The sequence below is a fragment of the Saimiri boliviensis genome, chromosome 12, assembly GCF_048565385.1.
Source record: "Saimiri boliviensis isolate mSaiBol1 chromosome 12, mSaiBol1.pri, whole genome shotgun sequence".
Classification (NCBI taxonomy): domain Eukaryota; kingdom Metazoa; phylum Chordata; class Mammalia; order Primates; family Cebidae; genus Saimiri; species Saimiri boliviensis.
In genome coordinates this window covers 68,155,740-68,173,157 of record NC_133460.1, presented here as the reverse complement: position 1 = coordinate 68,173,157, position 17,418 = coordinate 68,155,740, and the positions used below count along the sequence as shown (strand labels likewise).

At 37.2% G+C, this 17,418-nt stretch overlaps 1 protein-coding gene and 1 pseudogene across 1 annotated transcript in view; both read right to left on the bottom strand.

Annotated features, from left to right (window-relative positions):
• PCDH15 (protocadherin related 15) overlaps nt 1-17,418 on the bottom strand; it is a 1,717,060-nt gene that overhangs the window by 813,902 nt on the left and 885,740 nt on the right. The gene's annotated exons all lie outside the window — the stretch shown is intronic.
• On the bottom strand, nt 10,020-11,446 carry LOC120362561 (pre-mRNA-processing factor 6 pseudogene; annotated as a pseudogene).

Sequence of the window (17,418 nt, the reverse complement as noted above, 5' to 3'; positions counted from 1 at the left end):
ACATAATTGCTTTCACAATAGTCATAAAAACAAAATACCTAAAAATATAGGGATGTAAAAGGCATCTACAATAAGAATTACAAAACACTGATGAAAGAAATCAGAAATGATACAAATGGAAAAACATTCCATATTCACGGATAGCAAAAAACAATACTGTAAAATGTGCAATACTTCTCAAAGCAATTTACAGATTCAATTTTATTCGAATCAAACTACCAACAAAAGTTTTAAAATAATTTGACAAAAAAAAAACTATTTTAAATTAACATGCAACCAATACAGAGCTCTAATAGCCAAAGCAAGTCTAAGCAAAAAGAACAAAGCCAGAGACATCACAAAATCTGATTTCAAACTACAGTCTAAAGTTGCAATAACCAACACAGCATGGTACTCGTACAAAGCCGACACATAGTTCAATAGAACAGATCAGAGAACCCAGAATAAAGCCACACTCCCCTGCAACCATCTGATGTATAAAATTGACAAACAAGCAATGGTGAAACAACTCTCTTTCAATAAATGGAGCTGGGGTAACTGGCTAGTTATTTACAAAAGATTGAAATCAGATCCATTCCGTTCACCATATACAAACATCAATTCAAGATGAATTAAAGGCTTCATTGTAAAACTCTAATCATAAAAACCCTGGAAGATAACCCAAGAAATGCCATTATAGACATAGGCAAAATTTTATGATGAAAATGCCAAAAAGCAATTGCAACAAAACCAAAGATTGATAACTTGGATCTAATTTAACTAAAGAGCTTCTGCACAGTGCATGAGACTATCAAGTGTAAATAGACAACCTATAGAATGGGAGACAATGTTTGCAAATTATGCCCTGACAAAGGTCTAATATCCAGAATCTCTAAGGAACATAAACAAATTAAGAAGCAAAAACAAAAACAAGAAAGACAAATAAACAACTCATTAAAACCTGGGCAAATACATGTACAGGCATTTTTAGAAAGAAGATACACATGCAGCTAACAAATGTGAAAACTGTTCATTATCACTAATCATTAGAGAAATATGAATCAAAATCACAATGAGATACCATCTTACACCAATCAGAATGGCTATGATTAAATAGTCAAAATAACATCTGTTATGTTTTTTTGGCAACCATGCCTGCATGGTTGCAAAGAAAAGGAACACATACCTTGCTGGTTGGAATGTAAGTTAGTTAAGCCATAGTGGAAAGCAGTTTGGAGAATTCTCAAAAAACTTAGAACAGAACTAGCATTCCACCCAACAATCCCATTAATTGAGCACATTCCCAAAGAAATATAAATTATTCTACCATAAAGGCACAGGCATAAGTATGTTCATTGCAGCACTATTCACGATAACAATGACATGGCAAAAAAAAAAAAAAAAAAAAAAAAAAAAAAAAAAAAAAAAACTATTGGAATAAATCTAAATGCCCATCAGTACTGGACTAGATAAAATGTGGCACATATACAGCATGCGATATTACACATATAATATTCAGAAATACTAATGCCTACTTTAGAGTTAAGGGTAACAATTGAAAACTACTTATCAACTACTATGATTATTACCTTGGGGATGAAATGTGTGAAATGATCTTTTCATTGCACCCTCATGACAAGCAATTTAGTTATATAACAAATCTGTATATGTGCCTGTGAACCTAAAATATTTTTTAAATACATGCTAAGATTAATCCATATCAGTTATTTCCAGAACTTTAATTTGAATGTGGTAGAGATATAATTAATATGATTGAAAGAATAGTAGAATGCCTAGGTTCAAATTACGGCTCCATCACTTACTAGGTGTGTGATTTTATGCAGTTTATTTCAACTCTCCAAGCCTCATTTTCATCATCTGTAAAAATGATATACTAAGCACAATATTTCATAGGTTATACTTTTTGATCTATAATCAGTTTTTTCAACCTTTTGAATTTGTTTATGACAGCACCATAGCACCACCATTTTCCATACCATGAGTTGTTCTACAAAAAATGCATAGAGACCAGTTACTTCTAGAACAGTTATTTGACTATAATAGATTATCAAAAACATTTTAAGATTTATCTGATTTGAAGAAAATTTACTTTCTTAAATATTAATATTTACTGGCTCTTGATTAGGTGGAATGGATTCACATTTTGACTCTAGCATTCACTACTGCATAAATTTCATAGTTTTACTCAAATTATAAGTGATTGTAGAGAGATATCTGACGATGTATTTTTTTTCAAGGATTTCTGAGCAGTATTGATAGATCCACATCTATCAATACTGGATGGTACATTAAAACTTGTCATTTCTCTTTACCAGAGAGTGGAGATTAGGTGTCTTAAGAAGAGAGGAACGTTGCTGATAGGTAAATAGCAGAATTACTCTTAACTGTGAGCCAGAAATTTGAATGCTCAGATATATGATGCCGAGACACATCCAACTAAATATGAGTGGTTGCCTGCCTCAGCAGAGTATTTTAATCACAAGAGTCACCTCCAGAGTAATACTGAGTACAAGGAACTCCATTAAAATAAAATGCATTTGATATTCCAAATAGTTTTCATGATAGTATAGCTGAAATAATATGTACATTTAAATTTTCTTTAATATAGAAAAACAACTGATCTTTCCAACTTCCATGTCAATACATAACATATCACCCCCATTTCTAGTTAAAATGCAACCCTAGGAAAGTACTGTTGGAAATTAAATATAAAGTAAAAGTGAGGTACCAAGAACCTCATTAAGGCTGTTAATCCACAGGTAATAGACTGTATTGGGTTTCATGTTATTTAGTAAACTATATGGATAACAGACCTATAAGAATTTAAATTGCATTGAAAACTTAAAGAAATATGACATGCAGGGATTATCCTAGTAGATAAAATTCCTTAGATGGTATGGAATAGTAATATAAATTTTTAGAATTATTTCCAAGTTCCCTACTTAAGTTTTACACCTACCATACCTGGGAAATATGATATGTAGGTATTTGAAAACTTACCCACAGGAAATGAGGTAGCAGGAGACATGTTTTATTTTATTTTTTTGAGATAGAGTCTCCCTCTGGTGCCCAGGCTGGAGTGCAGTGGTTCAACCTCAGCTAATTTCCATGTCCACCTCCCAGGATCAAGCGATTATCATGATTCAGCCTCCTGAGTAGCTGGGACTACAGGTGCACGCCACTACGCCCTAGCATTTTTTGAAGTTTTAGTAGAGATGGGGTTTCACCACATTGGTCAGGTTGGTCTTGAACTCCTGACCTCAAGTGGTCCACCCCCCTCGGCCTCACAAAGTGCTGGATTACAGGCATGAGCCACTGCACCCAGCCAAAAGACACATTTGAAATCATAGAAAGTAAGATGCAGGAAATCCTGTTGGGACCATAGAAGCAAACTTCATAATGTTATACAAATCTACTCTTCTAATAGAATTCTAACAGGGTTCAGACATGTTTATAGTAAGAGATGTGGAGCACTGTAGCTGTACTTGGTATACTCCTAGATGCTGACCTCTATGGGTGATGAATGAAACTAGACCCTGAGCTACTTACCTAAGCCACAGAACCTAGAGTAAATTGAGTTGGTAGGTATGCCTGATCAGCCCCAAAGCAGGATCAGAGAAATTAAATAAGACTCAACTGACATAATTTATTGCAAACTCCAGTTGACAGTAAATTTCCCAAGGAAAAATGAATAGTGCATCATGCAGCAGTACCTTAGTACTATAGATACCACAGTTCTTGCCCAGGTCCCTATAAAATTGAAAGGAAAAGAGTCTAAATAAATCATATTTTGATATATTTCCTATTGGAAGTGACTTGCTTGTATAGAAACTTGAATTCTGAAACAACTTAGTAGTCTCCCACAATAATAGTGGGAGACTTTAACATTCCACTGTCAATATTATACAGATCAATGAGACAGAAAATAACAAGGATATCTGGGACTTGAACCCAGATCTGCACCAAGTGGACCTAATAGGCATCTACAGAAGTCTCCTCCCCAAATTCACAGAATATACATTCTTCTCAGCACCACATCACATTTACTCTAAAACTGACCACATAATTGGAAGTGAATCATTTATTTTAGCAGGAAAAAATGAACAATAAAAAATACATACAGTGAAAAGTTGTAGTCTTCTTATAGCTCTTACATTTTTACCTGGTGACCCATCTTTTGGGGAGGTTTTTGGGTCTACCACCTAATTATTTTTATTTCAAATTTTATTCCTAGAAGGATGGCCATATACAGTAATTTATGGTTGAAACTGGAATACTTTTGAGCATTCTCCATTTAGTTTTGTTCTCTTGCTGGTGAGGGATTGTGATCCCTTGGAGGAAGAGAGGCATCTGGTTTATGGTGATTTCATCCTTTTTACGCTGATTTCTTCCCATCTTCGTGGATTTATCTAACTTTGGTCTTTGAAGTTGGTGACTTTCAGATGGGGTCTCTGAGTGAATGTCCTTTCTGTTAATGTTGAAGTTATTTCTTTCTGTTTTTCAGTTTTCCTTCTAAAAATCAGGCCTCTCTGCTACAGGACTGCTGGAGGTCCACTTAGACCCTGCTTGCCTGGGAACCACCCTCAGGGTGCTGCCTATTTCTTCTTCTGGTATCTTTGTCCCAGAAGGGTACAATCCAGATGTCAGCCAGAGCTCTCCTTTTAGAGGTACCTCCTTGGATATACTGGGTCAGGGAGTCACTTGAGGAGGCAGTCTGTTCCTTATCAGAGGCCAGGTGCTGTGCTGGGAGCTCTATTGTTCCATTCAGAGCTGCTGTGCAGGTATGTTTAAGTTTGCTGCTGCAGGACTCACTACTGCCTGTTTCCCCAGGTGCTTTGTCCCTGGAAGGTGTACCTTTATTTATAAGTCCCTGACATGCTGTGCCTTTGTTCAGAAATGCGGGAATCTAGTCCCAGTCTGCCTACAGGGACATTGTTGAGCTTCTGGAGGTGCCCTCCATCTGCTGTGTAAACATCCTTGCAGTTTTGTTTACAAAGGTAAGGTTAGAACTGCCTCAGTAATGGCAACTGCCTTGGTAATGGCGGATGCCTCAGTAATGGCGGATGCCCTTCCCCCTGCAGAGCTCAACCATCCTGGTCAACCTCAAACTGCTCACTGGCTGTGAAACTCCCAAGGCAGTGAATTTCAGATTGCTGGTCTTTGTGTGGGTAGGACCCTCTGAGTGAGATAATCTGGCTCCCTGCCTTCAGCCTCCTCTTTTTCAGGGGAATGCGTGGCTCTGTCTTGCAAGCATTCCAGTGCCACTTGAAATGGCTGGCCAGATTTGTGCCTGTTTTTGTGTTGGAAACCTGTGACACTTGTTGGTGGATGGGAATCTCGTAATATATGAGCTGTAAAGACCTCGGAAGAAGCGTAGTATCTGAACCAGAGTGCCAAAGTGGCCCGAAAAGGCCCTGATGGCCTCTGCTGTATGAGAGGGGGTGTCTTCCAGTCCACTGCACTTCCCGAGTGAGGCAGTGCCCCACCCTGCCTTGGCTCACTCTCCTTGGGCTACACCCACTGTCCAACCAGTCCCATTGAGATGTGCCTGGTACCTTGGTTGCAAATGTGGTAATCACTTGCCCTCTGTGTCACTCTCGCTGGGAACTGCACTCTGGAGCTGTTCCTATTTGGACATCTTGGCAGAACCCCCTGTGAAATTTTTCATATGTTTAATCTGACAAACATGAACATTCAACACTTGAACATAAAAGGTCTTTATTTATAGGGAGTACGTTGTCATGAGTTTTTTCATGCCATACATATCCATTCCTAGGACAAAATTATAAGGACAATATACAAAATCAAATCTGCCCACGTATCACATGGATGAAAACTAAGAAATCATAGAATTCTGAGTAAGTATAGACCTTGAAGTCCATTAAGTTTTCCAACGTTTTATTAAAAAGTATCACCTCTACAATATCCATAATTTGTGTGTAGCTTTTTCTGATTACAAGTGTCTAAAAATGTTGATAAATTCCTCAGAAGAAAGCCCAGTTGAAAATATATAGGAGTTTATTCATTCAATCTTAATTTGAAAAACTATATTTTCTAAAACCTTGTAATGTTTTGAAGTGCATTTGAACACAGTAGCATTTTCTCAGTTTTTAAAATTATTCCTTAAGTAATGGAAATAAGCAAATCTGTATTAAATCATTTTGTAATGTGTAGTATCTTCTGTTTCTATAATTATTGTGGAATAACTTCCAGATATGTCATAATTAACTGTATTTAGATTTGTAAGACATTTAACTGCTACTGAGTTTTCTGCTTCTGATTATAAAAATAAATATTAAACATCCTTTAATTTTGAAATATTTACAGATATTTCTCCTATATACTGTCAGGGTAATTGGGTCCCTGAGGCACTCCTAAATTTGAATGGAGAGAGTGTAGAAATTACTTTTTCCCTTTAAAAGGCACGATTAAATTATCAATTATTTTTTTTCCTCTAGTCTTCAAAGTGACAAAAAGGGAGAGACAAAGAAAATCTATTGTCAGTAGAAAAAATGGAATATTTTAAAAAGCTAAAAACATCATTGGGTAGTTAGGCTCAAAGAAATAATCTGTTCTCCCAGTTCATGCAAAGCATTTTGAAATTCGCTGTTTTAAGCATTAATTTGTATTACTACATTTTAAAAAGAGGTCATAACAGCTGAGACACAACAATCAGTAGATGAGACATATGAAGAAATACTACACTGATGGAAGAGACAATGAGAGAGAGAACATGCATTTTAAGCAGGCTTGTGATAAGAAGAGTTTTGAGAAAGTTTGAGTACTCTGGAAAATGTGTCATCTTTATAGTAGAGGTTAGCAAGAACTCAGATGTCAATTCAAATAATGGAAGTATAGGTTGATGGGTGCAGTCTGTTCTACAGCTGGAAAAGATGTAGTGGGGGCTCCGGGTGTACAAAACTGAGGGGGCAGTAATTTATTTCATATGGCTGTGGAAACGAACATTCTAAACTAGGATTGGAGGATGCCTTTTGCACGCAGTAAGATGATAAGAGCTAACCAACTGGGTTGAAGATTGGTATCAGTTTAAACTGAAACATTAAAAATAATCATCTTATGAGTTATATTGTATCAAGATTCACATCCTTAATTTTAATTATCATAATATTTTAAATAGTTGGATAGTTTGCATAAACTTTGAACTTCACTATGTAGTAAAATATTTGGTAGTATTCTATTTTTTAAGTAGATCTATAAGAGATATATGATAGAAACAGTTGGCACAGATGAGAATTATAAAGATAGCTGTCAGTTTCTACCTCAAATTTTTAAAAGATTATCTTTTTATATCATAGGTAATGGGCATCATAAATTGCTAGCTGCAAAGCCAGTTAAGTGTGAATATTCTGTTAGTGCCTTGGCATAAATCTAGAAGAGTGATTTCTTTAGACTTTATTTTATATAATTCATTCAATTTGGCATGTGTTCATAGAAATGGATGTTTGTAACTGAATGAAGTTTAAAAAAAACACAAAGGGCCTGATTTCAACTTTTTTACATTTAATGGTCCACATTAAAGAAAATGATTCTTCAACAAAATTAAATTTCAAAACTACTTACATGAGTCATTCTACCACTTAATACTGTGATTGGAAGCAGAAGAAGAACGTCTTTGGGTAAATAAAACTTGTACAAGTTGAAAAACGGTATTCTACTTTTCTTACTACTACAGTAGTGTTGTTCAAATTGCAGCTATATGCTAATTATTTCCATCTATGTTGTGGCTTTTTTTTTCCAATATTAAAAATAAAAAACATTTATTTCTCCATGGAGTATATGCCCTATTTGAACAGTGTAATCCTATTTATAGTTCAATGACAATTTTTAAAAGAGCATACAGATCATATTGTTGCACAGCCTTCTGGAGTCAGTTCACCTTAGTTTGAATTCCAGTCTTGCCTATTCCAACTTTGCATATGGTTCAGATAATCTCATTTTCTTTTTAAATTCAATTTATGGATGAATTTTTAAAGATGATTTAATAGCCACAATTAAGATCAATATGTGGTGGTGTACAGAAGTTCATATCAATTGGAAATAGGCTTTTTGAAACTTCTAAGAAGTGATAGGTTTTTTTTTTTTTTTTTTTTTTTTTGAGGCGGAGTTTCGCTCGTTACTCAGGCTGGAGTGCAATGGGGCGATGTCGGCTCACCGCAACCTCTGCTTCCTGGGTTCAGGCAATTCTCCTACCTCAGCCTCCTAAGTAGCTGGGATCACAGGCACGCGCCACCATGCCCAGCTAATTTTTTGTATTTTTAGTAGAGACGGGGTTTCACCTCGTTGACCAGGATGGTCTCGATCTCTTGACCTCGTGACCCACCCGCCTCGGCCTCCCAAAGTGCTGGGATTACAGGCTTGAGCCACCGTGCCCGGCCAAGAAGTGATAGTTTTAATAAATTCTGGATTGACTAAGTAGTCAGTATTCTATAGAACATGGAAGATTTTAGAATTCTGAATATATTTTCACTCATTTGTGTAATCAGTGTCTCCACAAATAATCAGTATGTCTAAATATTTATTATGAAATACTTAATATTTCCTGATAAAGAGCTAAGAACACTTTAATATATCTGGCCATATGTCTATAAGGTTATATTATATTCTACAGGTATCTTATTTATTTGAAATTTGAAAATTGTTTTTAAAAAATTTACTGAATATCTTTCTCTAGAACTGAAAAGGCAAAAATTATTTTATTAAAAAGGCTAAATCCTTTCACCATAAACTCCATTTTTACTTTTCCCTTGATAAATATTACAGCAATATTTTATTTTGCTTTCACAGGAGAACCAAATGGCTTACCCTAATTCTGTGTCTTATATTTGTCAATGAAGCAATATGTTGTGATCAACAGAATTAAGGCTTCTGTTTAAATTCAACAGAATCAAATTGAAAATGTCTCTCACTGAAGCTACTTTCCCTCTGTGAGACTCAGTTTTCACATCAGAAACACTGCCCATGTAACAGCCCTTTTATTCTTGGTTATATTTTCTTTCACGACTTCACAGTTATACAGGACTTAGAAAGACCAATGTCAGACAGACTAAAGTGGGACACTGAACTGTAATCAGAGAAGAAGATCTCCTTTTGAGAAAGGTGTCAGATATCCTGTGAAGTGAACTGTCTATCGCACACATCACTGGTGTCTCTAAATAGCTCCACCAGTCACAACTAAAAGGCAGCCTTTTTCAGCAGTGTAGAGATGAGAAGAGGGAATGGCAGGTAATATGAAATAATAGAACTTATAGCACACACTCAGATTGTATTTGTTTCCAGTCACTATATACAGGTTCACACATGCAAACTTCAAGCACATAGGTACAGTTTAAACTTCACTCTTTATCCTCATTAAGATTCAACAAAGTTGTTTTCTAAACAGTCTTAAACACTCATCTAATAGCAGTATAATCTAAATCCAACATAGGAATCATAACTTTCAAAAATATCCATTTCATTGAGTAATTTTTTCTAAAGTACATAATAAAAGTCATCTTGTAGGCTTCTTATATATCTTAAGATATCTTTTAGAGTCATAGTCCATTAACTGGTCTTGGGGTTTGGGAAGTTAAATTCTTCAAGCCCACATCTAAGAGATTTAACATTCAGGGGAATCCATTTGATATATTTTCAAACTTCACAGGACTCCTCTTTTTATTTCCAAACTATAACCTTTTGAAATCAAACACAAAACTTTTTAGGCCTTCATGTATTCTGTTCACTTAATGTTATAATTTTTGTAACTTCTATCTTTGTGGTATAAACAAATATATTTAAGTGTGAAAAATTTTAACATCATATTGTGTAGTATATTTATTTACATTGAATTTTGAGGTAGAAAACATATTCTTAAAAAGTTTAAAACCAATCTTTTTCATGATTAAGTTAATAGAAATTATTAAGCACTCATTAATTGGTCAAGAGAAATATTTAGATTGTTAATACTTATTTTTTATCAAGGAGTAAATTATAGTGAGTTCCACAAATGCAGTCAATATACCTTTTTTTTTTTTTTTTTTCTGACACAAGACATAAAAACTTTTAATGGAGGATGATAACGGAGGAGGACACAGCCCAGAGCCCTCCACATGCCCTCCCCAGTGCAGCCCAAGCCCGGTCCATGGAGACCAGCCAATCAGAAGGTGTTCTTGATGCGGCGGGCCACCAGCCTAAGGACCTCCCCAATCTTCTTCTGCCAGTTGGCGATGTCCTTGGACACGGCGCACCACAGCTCCCCGTGCCGGGGCTCCGCGCTCTCACAGCCCTTCCTCACCTCCTCCTGCTGCTCCTCAGTGCCATGCTGCAGCTCAAACTTGTAGAAGAAGACCCAGGCGTCCCCCAGGTCCGAGTCGATCTTCACAGTGCGGTGGAACCACTCCCTGGCCTTGGTGATCTTCCGCTCACTCCAAAACAGCTTGGCCACGGCCAGGAGCACATGAGGGTCATGCTCACACTTCTTCAGGGCATCCACACTCTTGGTCTTCCTCTGGGGCCTCGCCTCCAGGAAGATGGCCTCAGACCACAGGATACCGGAGTTAGGGCACTCCTGCAGCGCCTTGGCCATGAGCGTGTTTGCGATGTTCTTCAGCCCCGCACGGTACTCCAGCCGCACAGACTCCAACCACAGTCCAGGGTTCTTCGGGTTCTTCAGACGAGACTTTTCCAGAATGGCCCGTGCTCGAGTCAGCTGCCCAATCTTATCCTCCAGCCGAGAGAGCAGCAGCCACAGGGCTGTGGAGTGGGGACACTTCTTCAACCCCTGATTGTAAGCCTCCCGTGCCGCCTCCATCTGCTCCTTCTGCTCCTCGATCTGCCCCTTCATCATCCACAGCTTGGGGAAGTCCTCGTAGTGCCGCAGAGCCTCCTCGCACAGGTCCTGTGCTGCCTTGATGTTGTCCTGCACCCACTCCAGCTTCACAGACTTCATGAACACCCGGGCGGTGGGGGCGCTGCTCCGCGCCTTGGCCAGCAGCCTCCGGGCCCGCTCGTACTCATCGTTCTCAGACTCCAGCTTCACGGCCGCCAGCCAGATCTCCTCGCTGTTGGGGTTGGTCTGGAAGGCCAGAACCAGGATGCTCCTTGCTGCAGGCACATCCCCTGCCAGCCACTTGGACTTGGCACCCATGAGCCATAACACCTCCGCTTTGGGGCAGTGGGCCACAGCCCTCTGCAGGAGTGCTTCCAGGGACTCCCGAGTGCCATGGTTCTTCTCGAAGTATGCGGCACGCAGCCACACACTCTTCTTGCTGGGGAACACTTGCAGGGCGTAGGCATAGATGGCACGTGCACACTCCAGGGCATTGTGGGCCACACAGCTGTCAGCGTCCTCCATCCAGGTGTGCTTCCGATCCTCCTCCTCAATCCCAATCCCAATCACGGCACGCATGACGGCCTGGCAGGTGGCCACACTATATTTCAAGTACAAGGCTAAATTTTGATTTAAATTAAAATAATTTTCCTTATGAAAGGTAACTGACTATATAGAAACTATTTGAATAGTTTGATTTTTCTATCCATTAAGAAATTACCAATATGGAAAAAACATTTTCTTAAAGGAGGGTAGAGGCATAGATAGATTGATTCTGCTCACCCTCCAACTTATTCCCTCAAGTGTAGATTGGTCTTGTTAAATTGCCCATGCACTTGTTGGAGAAAGTCAAAATGGTGGGTTAGAGGCTGTTAGCATGCCTCAGCCACTTGGAAATAGCAAAACAGTTCATAAAGATCAACACTGTGAGCTTTAATTTAAGAAGGAAAATGGGAATTCATCAGAATAGCAAAGGGCATTTCAGATCTAAGGGAGAAGATGGGGGGCAAGCCACCTCTGATGGCATTTGGCTGGTAAAACGATATTGATGCAGTGGAACATTCTCTGTTTCACAGCAAGACATATCTCTGGGCTTTTGCCGAACCATATCTCCTAGCATGAGAGCTTGAGTTTCCAGTCTCTTCCCAAGCAGAGAACTTGGTGCAGCCGCACTCCCTCCATTTCACACTCAGACATACCACCAGGCGTTTGACACATACACTTCCATAGATTGGTGGAAATTTGAGCCACTCCTCCCTTCCCATGCAAAGACCTTATTACAGCAGCCATTTCTCTTCTTTTGGCCGGGTATTTTTGCAGACATTTAATACACATTCTCTCCTGGCTTAGGAATTTGAGCTGTCCCTTCCATCAGTTGCAGAGATTCTAATACACTGGTGCTCTCTCCTCTTGATCCCCAGACATATCTCTGAAATTATGAGTACTCACTCTTCTAGATTATGATTTAGGCCACCTCAGTCTTCCCATGCAGAGAATTTGAGGCAGCAGAAGTTTCTAGAATTCATGCCTAGCCACATCTCCTGGCTCTTGTGGACTGCCCAGTGGAACCCCTTTCAAAGCTGATGCATGTGCAGGCTATTGGGAAACCTGTGTGTGGGCCTGCTCAGTCTGCTCTCACACATCTTGGATCTCCTCTAAGGAGGGAGATCATACCTCTTTGCATTCCATAGACCAGCCCATTGTCTGAGACAACAGAGAGCTTCTCCCATTAAACAAGGATTAGGCATATACTCATCTGCATTGATCACAGGTGGCTCAGACCCATAATTGACACCTACTGGCCTAGAGTTTAAATTGCAAAATGCAATAGAAAATTGAGCTGAAGACGAAAAAAGTGAAATGTAAGGAAAATGAGAAAATAATTCAGATAAACTTCCATGGGATTGTCTTTTTTTTTGTGCAAATAGTAGCTATTATTATTATTATTATTATTATTATTATTTTAGTGTAAGTTCTGGGATACAAGTGCAGAACTTGTAGGTTTGTTACATAGGTATAGGTATGCCATGGTTATTTGCTGCATCTATCAACCTGTTATATAGGTTTTAAGCCCTGCAAGCATTAGCTATTTGTCCTAATCCTCTCCCTCCCCTTGGCCCCCACCCACTAATTGGCCCCAGTGTATTTTGTTCCCCTTTGTGTGTTCATGTGTTCTCATTGTTCAGTTTCCACTTATGAGTGACAACGTGCATTGTTTGGGGTTTTGTTCCTGTGTTATTTTGCTGAGGATGATGGCTTCTGGCTTCATCCATGTCCCTGCAAAAGACATCATCTCATTCCTTTTTATGGTTGCATAGTATTCCATGGTATATATGTACATTTTTTAATCTAGTGTACTATAAATGGGTATTTGGGTTAGTTCCATGTCTTTGCTACTGTAAATAGTGTAAATCAAAACCACAATGAGATACCATCTCATGGCAGTCAGAGTGATGATTGTTAGAAGGTCAAGAAACAATAGATGCTGGAGAGGCTGTGGACAAATAGGAAGGCTTTTACATTTCTGGTGGGAATGTAATTTAGTTCAACCATTGGGAAAGACAGTGTGGTGATTCCTCAAGGACCTAGAAACAGAAATAGCTTTTGACCCAGTAATCCCATTACTGGGTATATACCCAAAGGAATATAAATCAACTACTATAAAGACACATGCACACACATGATTACTGCATCTCTGGGATTGCCTTGGGAGAAATTTGGACATGTAGATACAAAAGGCTCAGATAATCTCTAGTAGATAAATTGTAAAATTTTACCAAGGGATATAGTTATTAGAATTTTCAAAGTCCACGTGGAAAAAAAAAGTCATAAAATCAGTAAAAGAGAAGCATCTAATCACCTATAAAGGAAATCACATCAAACTAACAAGATTTATCAGCAGAAAACCCACAAGCCAGAAGAGACTGGAAGACTATTTTTAGTCTCTTCAAAAAAAAAAAAAAAAAAAAAAAAGCTAGCCAATAATTTTATATCCTATCAAATGAAGCTTCACAAATGAAGATGAAATAGTCTTACCAAGATAAACAAACTTAAGGAAATTCATTACTATCAGATCACCTTACAAGAAAATTTCAATACAACTTGCTTCACAACAAAGTTCCGATGCAACCGGATTTAACTATCCTAAATATATACACATCCAACATCAAAATATTCAGATTCATAAAACAAATACTACTAGTCCTTTAAAAAGAGATAAAGAGTTATACAATAATAGTGGAGGACTTTAACACCATATTGATATCACAAGAATGATCATTGACGCAGAAAATCAGCCAAAAAACTTGACTTAAAATGCACTATAGACCAAGCAGACATAGTAGGTATTTATATTACATTTCATCCAAAACCACAGACAATACATTCTCTTCTCTTTGGATAGACCATTCTCCAAAACCAACCATATGCTTGGTAATACAGCAATAATTTTTTGAAATAAATCATATCAATTACCTTCTTAAGTCACAGTTAAATAAAATTAGAAATTAATATCAAGAGAAATGGATAAGTGACAAAATTAAGGCAGATATCAAAAAGTTTCTTAAACAACTGAAAATAGACTCAATATGTCAAAAATCTCTGGGATACCACAAAAAATGTGCTAAAGGCAGTTTATAGTGTTAAATGTCTATGTCAAAAAGAATGATCACAAAGCAACAACAAAATGTTGGACCTCAAGCAACTAGAAAAAAGACAAACCAGACCCAAAGCTAGAGGAAGAAAAAACAAAAAACAAAAAACAAAGATTATAGCAGAACTAAATGAAATCAAGACCAAATAAACAACACAAAAGACCAACTAAACAGCTAATTCTTTGAAAGGATAAACAAAATTGACAGACTGAAAGTTACATTAACCAAGAAAAGAAAGAGATTCAAAGAATATAGAATATTTATATATATATGTTAGTGTATATATAGTGTGGGTATACACACAGACACACACACTATATACACATATATATTAAATTAGATTTGGGGGTACAGATACATATATTTTACATGATTATATTACATATTGGTGGGGATTGGGCTTTTACTCTACACATTAGCCAAATTGTACATATATATAGATATAGATACAAACACACGCACACACATACATACACATATTTTAAAACACAGCTAATGTATATATTTCATATATATTACATGAATATATATTTTAAAAGCATCTTTCCATCAGTCAGAAAAACAGAAATTGATTTTATAAATTTGTATGCCAGAGTAACACATCACATTGAGTGACAGAAGATTCCAACATTGTGGGTTCATGAGCCATTGCGAAAAATAAATTACACCAATAATGAATGCCAGTATTTTGACCATTTCTTATAAATTTTTTATAAATTACTATTACTAATTGTTGGGAAAAACAGCAAAAGAGAAAGGACTTACAGAGTGCCTACATAAATTGGTTATGAGTAACATATAAACAAGGGACAAGAAACACCGGAAGGCCACAGGAGGCCTCTGAGGAGGAAGGCCTCTTCATGCCCCATGTTCCAATGCAGCGTGACCCAGGCTCTGTTACCATAAACACTGTGCTTAAGGATGTAAAACTCCTTTGTAGCACTATGATGTAGCCAGACTTGCAGGCTCCTTGTAAGGTCCATGCCCCACCAGCTGTACATAGATAAGTTAAAGATAACCACACGTTCTTCTTTAGTGAATCTCCCAAACCACCACTGTTATCAATCTTTAGGATGACACACCAGTTCCAGCTCACTGATTCACTCCACCATCACTCCACCCCTACCCTGTAGATCAAAGTGACTGTAATCAATAAATAATGCGAATGATCAGAGCCTGGGGCCTTCACTGTCTCCTCCAAAGTAATGAGTGATGGCCCCCTGGTCCCACTGCCTCTCTTAATCTGTCTTTTTCTCATTCCTTTGTCGCTGCCAAATTTGGGGTACCCATGGGTGATGTAGGGCTGGCTCCCTACATTCTGGTATCCAATGTGGGGCTCATGGATCCCTACATTCTGGCATCCAATGTATGGAGATCATGGATTCCCTACACTAATTTGTTAAAATATTTACATTATAGACATAGACACTAAAAAGCTTAAAGTCATTAAAGAAAATGTCCATTTTCTTAGTAAATGAATTAATATTTAAATTATACAGTAATGAGCAATATTTAGCAATGGACTTAAGTTTGATTCAAAATTACAATTTAACAGCTTAGGTCAGGCATGATTTCTCATAATAGTATTCCCAGCAATTACAGAGGACAAGGTGGAAGGATCACTTGAACCCGGAAGTCTGAAACCATGTTATGCAACACAGTGAGATCTCATCTTCTCTATAATTATTTATATATATAAACATATATACGTATATATATTAAAACCTATATATGCATATATAAAAATATATATGTATATGTAAACATATACATATATATAAATTTGAAGTTCAGTTCTCTTACATACATATATAAACATATATATAAATTTTTATATTTAAATATATATAAACATTTTAAGTTCATTTCACAAAGGCATGTAATAAATAAAACACTGCAACCTCATTATTCATAAAGAAATAGTCTACATTTTATATTTCACTCAGTAAATAACTCATTTAGGAGTTTGAAAATTTTATTTTTACAGTTTTTAAAGCACAAAAAGATCAGGTTTAAGCTAAAACTGATAAAATGGAATAATACCATCCATGTGAGTGGCTGGGCCTAGTAATAGTTTGCAGTAAAGATTAGCACAAAACGTTGGAACTACAATTCTTGGGAAACTGTTTTCTGCTGAAGTATTTCGAGTCGGACTTCAATTCTGGTAAAAAATACTGCTGATATGCACTAACTTGATTGTCACAGGTTAGCATGTAAATGAAGAAAGTTCTAAGAAGATATGTGTCTAAATTAATGCAGGCAGCTGTTACAAGTATATGCATTCAAACCTCAGGGCATAGCTCTGCCTGTCTAATGAGGACTTACCCAAGGTCAGAATATAGAATAAGAGATTTCTATGTTATCTTCATTTAACACTTCCTCCCCTTTTTGTGGAATTGGGAGTGAGCAGCAATACTACATCCCTTTTATAATCCTTTCTAAAAAATATATTGATCATAGTTTTTCTAACAAATAGAAAACTGGACTATAATCTCAAATATACTTAATAAAGAAGACAATTCCACAGGAAAAAAAATAGTTTAAATTTAGTTTCCTAAGAAAATAAATATTATTATAGAGATACTATCTTGAAAAAGGAGATAAGTATTTAAAATATTTGTAAAGTAATAAGTTTGATTCTCCAGGCATACCTCAAAATCAGTCTCATCTTTAGCATATTTCTACCCATCAGGGGTGTATGTGTTTGTGTGTGCCAGTGGAACATGAGGTCAGGAGTTCAAAACCAATCTGACTAACATGGTGAAATCATGTCTCTACTAAAAATATAAAAATTAGTTGGGCTTGGTGGCAGACACCTGTAATCCCAGCTACTCCAGAGGCTGAGGCAGAAGAATCATTTGAACACAGAGGTTGCAGTGAGCTGAAATCATGCCATTACACTCCAGTCTGGGTGACAGGGTGAAATTCCATCTCCTCCCC